Source organism: Planococcus citri, chromosome 1 (assembly GCF_950023065.1).
Source record: "Planococcus citri chromosome 1, ihPlaCitr1.1, whole genome shotgun sequence".
In the NCBI taxonomy this organism is placed as follows: Eukaryota; Metazoa; Arthropoda; class Insecta; order Hemiptera; family Pseudococcidae; genus Planococcus; species Planococcus citri.
Window position 1 is genome coordinate 37,645,055 of NC_088677.1, and position 12,500 is coordinate 37,657,554.

The 12,500-nt window shown below is 47.1% G+C and overlaps 1 non-coding gene and 2 pseudogenes across 1 annotated transcript; all 3 read right to left on the reverse strand.

The window, feature by feature from the left end:
* LOC135833538 (large subunit ribosomal RNA) overlaps nucleotides 1–1,688 on the reverse strand; it is a 4,652-nt pseudogene extending 2,964 nt beyond the window's left edge.
* Nucleotides 1,689–2,381: 693 nt separating this feature from the next.
* LOC135833508 (5.8S ribosomal RNA) lies at nucleotides 2,382–2,539 on the reverse strand. Its single transcript, XR_010556477.1, has one exon. It is a non-coding gene; the product is annotated as a 5.8S ribosomal RNA (ribosomal RNA).
* A 427-nt stretch (nucleotides 2,540–2,966) lies between these two features.
* On the reverse strand, nucleotides 2,967–5,425 carry LOC135833531 (small subunit ribosomal RNA; annotated as a pseudogene).
* Between the last annotated feature and the right edge of the window lie 7,075 nt (nucleotides 5,426–12,500).

Genomic DNA, 12,500 nt, shown 5'->3' on the forward strand with positions numbered 1-12,500 from the left:
TTTTCAGAGCTAGTTGCTTCGGCAGGTGAGTAGTTACACACTCCTTAGCGGATTCCGACTTCCATGGCCACCGTCCTGCTGTCATCAGCGACCAACGCCTTTCATGGGCTCTGAAATTCGCGTCGATTTTGGCGCCTTAACTCGACGTTCGGTTCATCCCGCAGCGCCAGTTCTGCTTACCAAAAATGGCCCACTGAGCGTCAAGGGTTCCGTCGCGGGCTTCGCGCCCGAGCCGAACCGCACGCGCCGCCGAAACGACACGCCGTCCGACCGGACTCTCTCGCTTTGTCGCGCGCCGAAACGCGCAACTTATCAGGAAAGCCCGCGATCTCGCCCGTTTATAGTTTGAGAATAGGTTGAGGTCGTTTCGGCCCCAATGCCTCTAATCATTCGCTTTACCGGATGAGACGACCCGACGAGCGAAACGCCCGAAGGCGCTTCGTCGATTCGTATTCCGACGCCAGCTATCCTGAGGGAAACTTCGGAGGGAACCAGCTACTAGATGGTTCGATTAGTCTTTCGCCCCTATACCCAGCTCAGACGATCGATTTGCACGTCAGAATCGCTGCGGACCTCCATCAGGGTTTCCCCTGACTTCATCCTGGCCGGGCATAGTTCACCATCTTTCGGGTACCAACGTGCACGCTATAGGTGCGCTCCGGTTCGACGACGCCCGACCGCCGCCCCCGAAGGAACGACGATCCGCAACGCCGCCGGGCCGTTGGAACGCCCTGGGAATGCGGACGACCGGCCGCGCTACAAGAGCACGGAACGTGATCTCGGTAACGTCATCTTCCCCAAAATTCACTTTCATTGCGCCTTTCGTAAAACGAGACGGGTTTCGTATTGTAACGAGCAGCCAACGACGCCCCCGAAAGAACGCCGCCAACTGCACGACACCCCGCGACTCGCGCGCACGTTAGACTCCTTGGTCCGTGTTTCAAGACGGGTCGGAAAGAGGCCCGAAGATTCGTCGCAGACCGGTACCAACGACGACGCTAGGTCGCCGCGGCCACCGTTACACGTACCGTCCGGCGAGTCGGCCAGAATACGCGACTCAACGACGCGCGCCTAGCCGCCGAAACGACTCGACACGCGCCGTCGAACTTTTACACGTCTCCTCGGACCGACACCGAACGGGTCGCGACGTCCGTAATTGAACGGCGACGGAAATATCGAACCGACGACGCGCGAACGCCGTCGATTCTGAATTCCGCCGCCCGGATTCACGGGCTCTGTCCGTTTACCCCCGAACGGTTTCACGTACTGTTTAACTCTCTCTTCAAAGTTCTTTTCAACTTTCCCTCACGGTACTTGTCCGCTATCGGTCTCGTGGTCGTATTTAGCCTTAGATGGAGTTTACCACCCGCTTAGGGCTGCACTCTCAAGCAACCCGACTCTTAGGAGCGGTTCACCCGTCGGACGTCCGCGATCGCTACGGGCCTGGCACCCTCTACGGGTCGTGGCCCCGTTCAAGGGGGACTTGGATCACCGTACCGACCGACGGGTTAACGAACCCTCCCAAACACCACATTTCCCTCGTACGAAACGCCGAAACGCTCCGCGGGATTCGGTGCTGGGCTTTTCCCGCTTCGCTCGCCGCTACTAGGGGAATCCTGGTTAGTTTCTTTTCCTCCGCCTATTAATATGCTTAAATTCGGCGGGTAGTCTTACCTGATCTGAGGTCGGCGTGATACAGAGTGAAGCCTGGTACGAAGTACGCTTATAACGCGAATTATCGCACGCTCGCATCGTCTTCCGAATGTGTGCCCGTTCTCGATCGTCATCATCGCGTCCGTACATGACGCGTGAGCGAATTCGTCGACAACGGCCGGAATAACGACGCGAACGCGCGCAATCGCACGTACAACGTCGTACGTGGATAGAGAAACGGCAAACTATCGCCTCTATTTCGAGAGACGTCTTCGCATCGTATGAGATTCGACGGCGGTAACGTTAAGCTTTTTTTTTCGGAGACGCGCGATCGTACAACACGCGCGATCCTCCGTATATCTTCTCGCCACCACCTCTCTCTGGATGCCCGTTCATCGGACGCTCTCTACGATAGCTACCGCCTTCGCTCTCTACCACTATACGCGGCAACGTTTTCGAACACGGTGTTCGTGAACGAACTTGTTTCTCGGCATCGGCGCCGTGTATTTCAACGAACGTTCGACGCACGACGCTAACCACCGCACGGAGGCGATGGCCCGCGTCAGCGCGAACGAGTCGTCAGCTTCGAGCGACGCGATTCGAAAACCGCGTCGCTCTGGCATGTGCGTAAACACACGCTCGATCTGGTCTGTCACGGGGCGAGCTAACCTCGCGGTGAAAACTGCGAGGCGCTCGCGAGAACGCAACCATCGTGTTACACGTATAACCGACCCTCAGACAGGCGTGGCCCAGGACTCTTTGGTCGCGAGGGCCGCAATGTGCGTTCGACTTGTCGATGTTCGCATAACCTGCGGATTACACGACGACGCGCAGTTAGCTGCGGTCTTCATCGACCCACGAGCCAAGTGATCCACCGTTCGGGGTTGTCTTTCTCACCGTATTGCTACGGTAAAGAATATTTCTCAATATTTTGCGTCGCACCGTGCGCAGGGAATAACTGCGGTGGCGGCGGTGGTGAAACCGCGCGCCACACAGATCGGCTTCCAACTGTGACGCTCGATGCGACGGCTTTTCGTTCGAATAGCCGATTTTCACGTACGGGGGTGCGTTGGAACGCGTTCACGCTCGTACAATAGCGCGATCGCGTTAACGCCGTCAAACGAGAAGTCTGTTCGATCGGGCGTCACGTCGAAGGCGTGTGCACGAGGCGCACACCAACTCCGCGAATTTATCGCGCCCGACGAGCGAACAAACGACCGTCGACACCACACAACGAGAGTGTTCGAAAAAGCGGTGACTTGACGAGAATCACGAAGATTTCGCGCGTCACATTTTTCTCTCACGTTTTTCGTTAATGATCCTTCCGCAGGTTCACCTACGGAAACCTTGTTACGACTTTTACTTCCTCTAAACGGCCGAGTTCGGTCATCTTCCCGAATGTACAAATCGGCGCGGAACGCCGCCGTACCTCGGTCCGAAGACCTCACTGCGGTCGTTCAATCGGTAGTAGCGACGGGCGGTGTGTACAAAGGGCAGGGACGTAATCAACGCGAGCTGATGACTCGCGCTTACTGGGAATTCCTCGTTCACGGGGAACAATTGCAAGCCCCGATCCCTAGCACGAAGGAGGTTCAGCGGGTTACCCGGTAGAGCCTCTCGGCCCGGGAACGAATTACACGCTGATTCCTTCAGTGTAGCGCGCGTGCGGCCCAGAACATCTAAGGGCATCACAGACCTGTTATCGCTCAGTCTCGTGCGGCTATTGTTGTCCGCCGCCTGTCCCTCTAAGAAGAGTTTAAGCTTTATCAGCCGGCGGTAGCCCTATTGGCGGCGAAAAACCGCCGGGCGACGCTGGAAACCGCCGCGCCACCCTCCGACAGCCCGACCCGAGAGCCAAACTGCCGACGAGCAACGACAACAGCGCCAACGCCGCTGACGACGGCCAACCGCGTTCGGGGATACCGTTTCGCCGTGGACCGCGGCAGGTACAACGGCGTGAACCGTCGCACGCTGACCCGCGGGCGGCGAAAGACCCGCCTAGTTAGCAGGACAGAGTCTCGTTCGTTATCGGAATTAACCAGACAGATCGCTCCACCAACTAAGAACGGCCATGCACCACCACCCACCGAATCAAGAAAGAGCTCTCAATCTGTCAATCTTTCCGGTGTCCGGGCCTGGTGAGGTTTCCCGTGTTGAGTCAAATTAAGCCGCAGGCTCCACTCCTGGTGGTGCCCTTCCGTCAATTCCTTTAAGTTTCAGCTTTGCAACCATACTTCCCCCGGAACCGAAAAGCTTCGGTTTCCCGGAAGCTGCCCGCCGGGTCATCGGAGGAACACCGGCGGATCGCTAGCTGGCATCGTTTACGGTTAGAACTAGGGCGGTATCTGATCGCCTTCGAACCTCTAACTTTCGTTCTTGATCAGACGAGAACATACTTGGCAAATGCTTTCGCTTCGGTTCGTCTCGCGACGATCCAAGAATTTCACCTCTAACGTCGCGGTACGAATGCCCACGCCTGTCTCTGTTGATCATTACCTCCGGTCCCGAAAACCGGCCAACGGACGGGGTTGATCACCGACGATGCGTAACCCGCGCTAGCGAACTGCGAACAGCCGCGTAGACGGACGCGAACGCGGGACCCCGCCCGGCGACCCGCGCACGGAAGCGCCGCGAGGGCTGTCTTCACGCGCTGCGAGCAGCGTAGAGGCGGGACCGAGGTCTTGTTCCATTATTCCATGCGACCATATTCAGGGCTATACGACGAGACGTACGTTTTGACGCGCACGCCCCGCCACTTACGAGCCTGCTTTGAGCACTCTAATTTGTTCAAAGTAAACGTGCCGGCCCGCCGCACGCGAACACACGGATTGACCGCGGAACACGTACGAACAGGATTTAAACGGCGGCCGCCACTCGCGCACCGACGCGACGTCGTTAAGACGCGGTCGATGCTGACCGAGCACGTGTCCGCCCGCCGGCAGGACGTCCCGCTGACACGCCGGGAACAATCACTTGGTCCGCGGGTACGCGCGAAGCGAAGCCCGACGAACGCTCAGTGGTCCGACGCCGCGAGGACACAGATCCGACTACGAGCTTTTTAACCGCAACAACTTTAATATACGCTATTGGAGCTGGAATTACCGCGGCTGCTGGCACCAGACTTGCCCTCCAATTGATCCTCGTGTGACCAAGGTTTTAAAGTGTACTCATTCCGATTACGGGGCCTCGAATGAGTCCCGTATCGTTATTTTTCGTCACTACCTCCCCGAGCTGGGAGTGGGTAATTTGCGCGCCTGCTGCCTTCCTTGGATGTGGTAGCCGTTTCTCAGGCTCCCTCTCCGGAATCGAACCCTGATTCCCCGTTACCCGTTACCACCACGGTAGGCGTCGAACCTACCGTCGACAGTTGATAAGGCAGACATTTGAAAGATACGTCGCCGGTACAAAGACCGTGCGATCAGCTCGAAGTTATTCAGAGTCACCAAATCTTTGCGCGGGCCGCTTACGACGGAGACGCCCGAAAGCGAAACCGCCGTTTAGCCGGTTTTGATCTAATAAAAGCGTTCCTTCCGAACCGTACGGCGACGACAGCCGAAACTGCCGCCAAATCCGTACAGTTGGTCGGAACTCTGTCGGCATGTATTAGCTCTAGAATTACCACAGTTATCCAAGTAACGTGGGTACGATCTAAGGAACCATAACTGATTTAATGAGCCTTTCGCGGTTTCACCGTACTAGACGGCTTGCACTGAGACATGCATGGCTTAATCTTTGAGACAAGCATATGACTACTGGCAGGATCAACCAGGGAACCGTCGCTTTTCAAACGCGCTCGAAATCGATCGCGAAAGCCACCTCCGAACGAACGAAGGTCGCTCCCGTGTCTCTCATTCTTACGCGATGATTGCGTGCGGCGGTCTCGTTGGCGAGCGCGGCAGTGTTAACCGCCGCGTGCCTCGAGAACACGCTCGCGTACAACGAGCACTCCGACGTCCGTAAACGAGTTAATTCACGGCGTTCACGTGCAACAATTCGACTGCGAAGTTCCGTTCAGCGAACTCGCGTGTCTACTGAGAAGCACGCTCACGCCGCTCTCGTGGAGTCGAAGCGGCTAACGTGTGTACCGGTTTGACGGGGGACTTTGATAATAAATCGCACTCACACGCGGTGAGAGAATTTTTCTCATCGTCGTTCCCGTCTTTAAAGAAATGTACGAGCGTTTGCCCGAGCCGCAGAGTACGTCTTGAGAAAGACATGCCCTCGCTCGAAGCGAACACACCTCGCCATTGAGACTTCGCCTTGTGAACTCGTATCGCGGACACACTCGACGGAGAACGCGCTCGACAAACGAGCGTTTCACCATCATCGGTGCCCGCGCATACTGAACCGTATCACGTCGTTACAACGAGTCGGTTGCGTCTGCGAATCGTCTACTACGGACGATTTCGTTCGAGCGAATTATTTTCATAATTCTCGCTACGTTTCCGCCTATGGCGCTCGGAGTCGATGTATAATATTGATCGCGACGATCGTACAGTCAATAGGCTGACGAACGCGCTAAACCGAAACCAAAGAATCGGTGTGCCGCTCGGCGTGAGAGCCACGAAGGCCCTACACCAGGTGCACGGGTAAATCGCATCGTGAACGCCGCGTGTTATCGTCCTCCGGACGTACGCGACGACACGACACGCCGTACGCGGCTAAGCGGTCGAATGGTGGGCGAGAGCACGAGGCATTCGGGCATAGAGCGCGAAATCCGAACGAACGGCTGCACTGCCCACGGCATCGCCGTGGAACGAGGTTGCCGGCTCGGAGAATCAATTCCCCGAGCTGCGCGCTCGCTCCACGACGACACGTGGCAGAACGGCTCGTCTTCGGACTCGCGCTCTCTACTCGAGTACTCGTACTCTACATGAACGTTAAGAACTGCGGCGAGCTATCCTAGCGCCTATCCGGACTATAATGCGGTACGTTCCGTGCGTCCAATCCGGCAACTCTATAGCTCAAAATTGGGCTAGCCAAAAGATATTCGGGTACGTTGTGGTCCCAGATCCGCAGACCTTAAGGGGGCTGAGAAAAATCCAAAAAAAAGGGTCTTGAGACCTCGAGCAATTGCAACTCGACCATCCGCAATCAGTAAACTTTGCCAAAAAAAAAGGCCGTTTTTCGGCGTTTTCGCCCGAGCGCCGTCACGCTTCCACCAATTTACGTGGGGGAGTCTCGAGCACTTTCGGGCTCCCCCTCCAAAAGGGGGGCTAGTGCCTCGAAAAATTTTTCCATCTCCAACGAACTCGTAGGTCGTATTCTTGCTAGAAAATGGTGGTTTTTTCATCTCCTCCCCCTCGTAAGGTCGTAAAGGGGGCTGGTACCTCTGATTTTTTTTCATTTTTTTTATATTTTCTGAATTTTTTACCTATTGTTGGACTTTGAAAAATTTTTCGAGGTAACCATCCACTGTAATTATATTTTTTCATCGTCTCTGCTGCCCTCCCCCCCTCCGAGGGGGCTGGTGCCTCGAAATTTTTTTTTGCATTTTTCGACTCGTATTCGATATTTCTTTGCAAAAATAGACCTTTCCTCGTCCCCCCCACCCCCGCTCCCCCCTCCGAGGGGGCTGGTACCTCGAAAATTTTTTTTTCATTTTTCAACTGGAATTTGACTTTTATTCTTAAAAATGAAGTTTTTTCCGGTCCTCTCCCCTCCCCTCCCCCCTCCGAGGGGGCTGGTACCTCGAAAATTTTTTTTTCATTTTTCAACTGGAATTTGACTTTTATTCTTAAAAATGAATTTTTTTCCGTTCCTCTCCTCTCCCCTCCCCTCACCCCTCCGAGGGGGCTGGTGCCTCGAAAAATTTTTTTTGCATTATTCGACTCGTATTCGATATTTCTTTGCAAAAATAGACCTTTCCTCGTCCCCCCCACCCCCGCTCCCCCCTCCGAGGGGGCTGGTACCTCGAAATTTTTTTTTTCATTTTTCAACTGGAATTTGAGTTTTATTCTTGAAAATGAATTTTTTTCCGTTCCTCTCCCCTCCCCTCACCCCTCCGAGGGGGCTGGTACCTCGAAAAATTTTTTTTTCAATATTCAACTGGAATTTGAGTTTTATTTGCAAAAATGGATTTTTCCCATTCCTCTCCCCTCCCTTCACCATCCGGTGGGGGCTGGTACCTCGAAAAAAATTTTTATTGAAAAACTGGAAAATTGAAAAAAAAAGTCTTGAAAATAAATGATTGAAAAAATGTATCAAAATTGAAGAATTGAATAAAAATTTTCGAAATTGAAAAAAAATATAATTTTCATTGAAAAAATGGAAAATTGAAAAAAAAAGTCTTGAAAATAAATGATTGAAAAAATGTATCAAATTTGAAGAATTGAATAAAAATTTTCGAAATTGAAAAATTAAAAAAAAAAAAGTCTGATCCAAACTAAAAAAAAAAAAAAAAAAAAAAAATGTTCCCAGTTGAGAAACATTTGAAAATTTGAAAAATTGAAAAATTGATGAGAAAAATTGTGCAATTTTACATATCAAATTTTCTACAACCCTCAGAAATGCCCAAAATTCCAACAAATTTTCCAAATTCTCGAAAATATTCTCAAGTGCGTCTGCGAGGTAGGTAATTTATTGTTTCGGCGACAGAATCCATCACATGTCACCAAGTGGGTTTTTGACCTTTTTTTAGGACTACTTGGTTTGTTTGAAAAAAAAAAAAAAAATTTAAAAAAAAAGTCACCTACGAAGTCTCCGTGAATCATGGGTATTTCGTCCGTCGAAAATGTCATCTCTTGTTGAAAATCACCTACAAAGTCTCCGTGAATCATGGGCACTTCGTTGGTTGAAAATTTCATCTCTTGTTGAAAATCGCCTACAAAGTCTCCGTGAATCATGGGCACTTCCTCCGTCGAAAATTAGTTTTCAACATTCTCATGTTTGAAAATTTTTATAATTGAAAATGTTTCATATTTTCATCGAGATTTTACAAAATTCTTCAAATTAATATATTTTGTAAATTTGCCGCAATAAAAAAAATCGCCAAAATTTCAAAACCGAATTTTTCAATTATTCATTGTGTTGAATTGGGTGTTTTAAAATATCTATTTCCCTTTTCAAACTTCCGCGAAAATATCGAAAATGTAGAAAAAAAAGCATAAAATGAAACTTTAGTGGTAATAGTAAATTTTTAATAGGGACAGCGGGAATCTCGCTGATCCGTTCAAGCGCGTCACCAATTGAATGAGGAGGCATTAGGCTACCCTAAAAGAGTCATAGTTACCACTGCCGTGTACCCGCGCTTGCTTGAATTTCTTCTTCTTCACATTCAGAGCACTCGGCAGAAAGCACATTGAAAATTGTCCAAAATCAACTAAATAAAAATGTTTTCAATAAATTTGCAAAAATGTTGATTCTTGAAAAAAAAAAATAAAAAAAAAAAAAAATGTCAGGATTCTAAGTCCTTGAACAATTTCCAAAATTGAAAAAAATTGAAAAACTCGAAAATTGAAAAAATTGAAAAATTTGCAAAAATTTGCAAAAATTGAAAAGTTTGGAAGATTTTCACCAGAGCGCTTCGTTTTCTCGCAAAGGAGCCTTCAATTTTTTTTCACAAGTTCAAAATTTCAAAAAATAAATTAAAAAATTTGAAAAAAATGAAAAATTTAAAAAACTAAAAAATTGAAAAAATGCAACTTTTTTGTTTTTTGGCATTTTGCAAAGTATCCGCAATCTCGACACTTTTCCAAAAATTTCTCACCTCTGCAACCCTGAAATATGCCGTGAATTTCAACAAATTTTTCAAAATCAGTTTTAAAAATATGAAAATAATCTCAAAATCGACAGGCAAATTGGTGAGAAGGAAGGGGGAGCGGTGGGAGGGGGGATTTCAAAAGTAATCCTTTTTTTTTCTTCAATTGCGCTAAAATGCCGTGTTTTTTTTCTTCTTCAAAATACCAAGATTTTTTCAAAATATTGAAATTACAACAATTTTTCGAAAATTTACAAAATTTGAAAGTGGTCAAAAAATTGTGAAAGTTTCCCGTCAAATGTGCCAAAAAACTCATTTTTTATTTCAAAATCGCCAAAAAATACATATTTGCTCGAAAATTGTTGAAGTTTTTAAAAGTGAAAAATTCTGAAATTTCTAAAAACTTTTCATTTCCTAAATTTTGCAAAATACTTATCCGAAAATAACCGCAACGAAAATATGAACAAATAAAATCTTTCAAATCAACACGCCAGCTAAATAAACCAATGAAAATGAATTGAAAAAAAAAACAACAACAAAAATTGCGGGTAAACGGCAGGAGTAACTATGACTCTTTTAAGGTAGCCAAATGCCTCCTCATTCAATTGGTGACGCGCTTGAACGGATCAGCGAGATTCCCGCTCCCAGTTGACCACATGCTAGCAAAAAGCTAGCGTTTTATTCGCGTTTTGATAAGTTGCTAGCAATTTACTCGCTTTTTGTGGCCAGCAATAATTATCTCGCTAAAAGTAAGCGATTTTCTTGCAGTTTTTCGCTAGCAAATTCAATTCTAGCAATTTTCGAGCTGTTTTCCAGCGACTCTCAGCTAGCTTTTACTTCACTTTAACTTGCTCGCCTTATGCTAGCGTATTACTAGCGGATACTTGCTCGCAATTCTATGCTAGGACAGTTCAAGCAATATTCTCGCATATCTCAGCTAGCTTTTACTTCACTTCATACATGCTTGCCTGATGCTAGCGTATCACTGATGGATACTTGCTTGCAATTCTATGCCAAGAAAGTTCAAGCAATATTCTCGCATATCTCAGCTAGCTTTTGCCTCAATCTATACCTGCTCGCTTAATGCCAGCGTATCACTGACTAATATGTACCTGCTCACAGTTTTATGATAGGAAACTTCAGGTAATATTCTTGCATCTCTGAGCTAGCATTTACTTAGCCATCTGGCTCTAGAAAAATGTAAGCATATCTCTAGTTTCTGCATCTGGTGACTTGGCGTTTTCTTTATAGTCAAATGATAGGAACGTGCTACCAGATCTTACGCATTTCTCACCAATAAACCTTTTTCTGCGTTATTTATTGTAGCAAATGCGAGCAAGTATCTTTTCCATCCCTCAGCGCGCATACAAAAATCATTAAAAATATTCCTGCATATGACAATAGGAGTAATTGCACCCCCCCCCCCCCCCGCCGATCTTCCGGGGCAACTTTTTTCTTAAAGGGGACAACAAAATTTCATCAAATGGACATGGAAAGCTGTAGTTTACTCTACACTCCAATTTTAACACCCTCTGAAGACGACTTCAGGTGGGTTCAAGTCATTTTAGAGCCTCCAGTAGGCTTTTGAAACTTGAAATTCCCACAACATTAATTAATCAATTGGAGTTGGCAAGCTGAAATTTACTTCGCAGGTTTCAAATGGTTTTGAAGCTTCCAGCTACTTTTAGGAAATTCCAATTTTCCAAAAAACGCCATACAACCTTCGAAAATTCGCTGGAGGCTCCAAAACGACTTGAAATCCACAAGCAGTCGACTTCGTAGCGTATTAAAATTAGTTTGCAGAATGAATTTCGACTCTCCATCTCAGTTTGATGAAATTTTGTGAAAATTTAAAGTTTCAAAAATCTGCTGGAGGCTCCAAAACGACTTGAAATTCACCTGCAGTACTTCGTAGCGTATTGAAATTAGTTTTCAGAATAAATTTGAGCTTTACAACTTCAATTTGAGTTTCAAAAATCTGCTGGAGGATACAGAACTGCTCAAAACAAGTTGAAACCGTTTCCCATCGATTTGGCATGTCGAAAATAGGGTATATCCCAAATGTCAGGTTTCTTGGTCAATTTGGTAAAATTTTGATTTTTTCTCACATTTTGGCCAAAATTTGATTTTTGAAAATTCACCGAAAATCGAAAAAGGTACTTTACCACTTGAAATTTTGACAGGTGATGAATTTTTGCATGATCTTTCGATCTACGTTTGTAAGGTTTGAAAAATTTCGTGCACGTCCTATGTTGAAACGCGAATTCTGCGATTTCGGCTGACCTTTCAATCAAAATTGCCGCCATTTTGTAAGTAAGGCCAATTTTTTTTTCAGCAAGTTTGCTTTAAAATGTTCCTTAGGATGTCCCCTTTGAGGAAAAAGTTGTCCCGGAGGATCGGCAGGGGGTGCAATTACTCCCATTGCCGTGGACTAAAATGTTGTTCAAAAATTTTGAAATTTTTCCTTTTCATGGTTTGTTTGATACTTCATTTTCAAATTTTAAATTTTGACAATTTTTCTATTTAAAAAAAAAAACTTCATTTTTTATTTAATAAAGAGATTTTTCAACATAAGCGCTAGCATAATGCTAGCGAATTGCTAGCGTCGATCTCTCTCATGGTATAGTTTGCTACTCTTAGATAAAGTGTGTCATCAAGTTGAATATAAGCTCAAGGTGGTATCTTGTTGAAAAGTAAGAAGAGTGACATCACTCTTCTTATACTATCCCAAGATGCTAGCGTTATGCTACCTCTGAGCTGGGACAGTCGCCTAATTTTTGGAATTTCCTGGAAAACTACCACCTGTTAAAGGTAAACACCCAGAATTTTTAAAAATTAATTAATAGTAATTACTTTACTGATCAAAGTTTTTCTACGCTAGCAAAATGCTAGCTTCTTGCTAGCATAATTTGCGCTAGCGTAAATGGTGCCGGAATATGAGACACTTTTTGCAAAAATTGCTAGCAAATCAGTCGCGATTTAGTCGCATGTACGTAGCAGAATGCAGAGCAAAGTGCCAACAAAATGCTAGCTTTTTGCTAGCTTTGTGCCAGCTACGTGCTAGCTATTTGTGCGCAATTCTGCTACTCTAATGCGACCTAATCGCAACTGATTTGCTAGCATTTTTTTAAAAAAGTGTCTCAAATTC